The sequence below is a fragment of the Lucilia sericata genome, unplaced genomic scaffold (assembly GCF_015586225.1).
Source record: "Lucilia sericata isolate MDLA Ls3-8-SP2 unplaced genomic scaffold, ASM1558622v1 Contig000496F_arrow, whole genome shotgun sequence".
In the NCBI taxonomy this organism is placed as follows: domain Eukaryota; kingdom Metazoa; phylum Arthropoda; class Insecta; order Diptera; family Calliphoridae; genus Lucilia; species Lucilia sericata.
In genome coordinates, this window is record NW_023994510.1 from 276,873 (window position 1) to 278,688 (window position 1,816).

The window sequence follows — 1,816 nt, forward strand, 5'->3', positions numbered from 1 at the left end:
CTATAGTCTAGTCTATAGTCTAGTCTATAGTCTAGTCTATAGTCTAGTCTATAGTCTAGTCTATAGTCTAGTCTATAGTCTAGTCTATAGTCTAGTCTATAGTCTAGTCTATAGTCTAGTCTATAGTCTAGTCTATAGTCTAGTCTATAGTCTAGTCTATAGTCTAGTCTATAGTCTAGTCTATAGTCTAGTCTACAGTCTAGTCTATAGTCTAGTCTATAGTCTAGTCTATAGTCTAGTCTATAGTCTAGTCTATATTCTAGTCTATAGTCTAGTCTATAGTCTAGTCTATAGTCTAGTCTAGTCTAGTCTATAGTCAAGTTTATAGTGTAATCTATAGTCTAGTCTATATATAGATTAAGCTAAGCCCTAAACGTTAGTAGCTATAGGCCAGAAAATATATTTGATTGTGGTGGAGACTTTACTCTTACGCCTTATGATACGTGGTTAGAAGGTACGCTTAAGCCTAAACTATAGTCCTGTAGATCATGGATTTACCAACTCTCTTAGAGGAACTAATCAGTTCAATTCTATGATGGTTCCTCTTTCTTATGTGAACGAACCAATTTATTTTATTTTGTTAAACCTTGCAGCATCATCTCCAAGTTGTAATTAGAACTGTGAAATTTGTATATTATACACTTAATTTAAATTTTATGCTTTTTAAACCGAAAACATCTCCTACAATTAATAAAATGTTGTTGTGTAAAATTTAAATATTTATCCGCATTCTTTGAATCAAAATAAAATATGTCTAAAAATTATTTATAAATAATTCACGGTATTATTTATTCATAAAGATTACTTAAAAACCACTTAAGTATTAAATTTAATTTTGAGATTTTTAATAAACCGAACGATAATTTAAATAAATAAATAAATCATTTTTTGGAATTATTTAAAACTTCCTATTAACGCAGCTATAGAATGGAGTATTTTACAAAGAAAATTTCGAATAATTATAGAATATTGAGGGCATGTTAAATTTTATGGATTAATGTGTAACAAACACATCTTTTAACCATTAAGCAAATGTTTTGAAGATTAATTAAAATTTTGTTACAAAATTTGGTTAACTAAAATTTTAAATTATTTAAAATCTGTTGAAGAGAATTGCTAAAATTTATATTTTATCAATTACATTTCGTAATTTAACTTTAAATTTATTCTAAAACTTAGTTTTGGTACTCCCCTACTAACTTGTTTAAAATTTCAAGTTCTATTCTATCTCTATCCTTCTCTTTCACTCTCCCACTCAACACCGAAGGGATCGTTTCCAAAGTATGCACTTAAGTAGTTTAACCACAAAACCTTCATGTTTTGGTTGTTTAGTAATTTGTTGTTATTTCTTTAAAATTAATATTCATTTATTATTTTTATTATATTTTCGATTAAAAACAACAAGAAAATGTTATCTCAATAATTCGTTAATAAATATTCATGTATGTTTTATGTTTATTTATGGTTTTTGTTTTTTTAACAACATTTAACAAATTAAGATTTTTTTCGAAAAAAAAAAACAAAACAAAAACAGTTGTTAATTAATCGTTTGAATTGATTTCCATGTTAAGAGTGTGTAAATTTAATATTTAGTGTAGATTATTAAGTAAAAATTAAACTATCATCACAAATATTATTCTTAATAAATTTTGTAGTGTTTTTTAAACATCATAGATTATTCCTACATTTTTACACTGTGAGAAGCGAGATTTCATGATAAATTATTGGTACACTGAAAAACTTTCATTAAGTTGGACTAAGCATGAATAGTCTATAGTCTAGTCTGTATTCTAGTCTACAGTCTAGTCTATAGTCT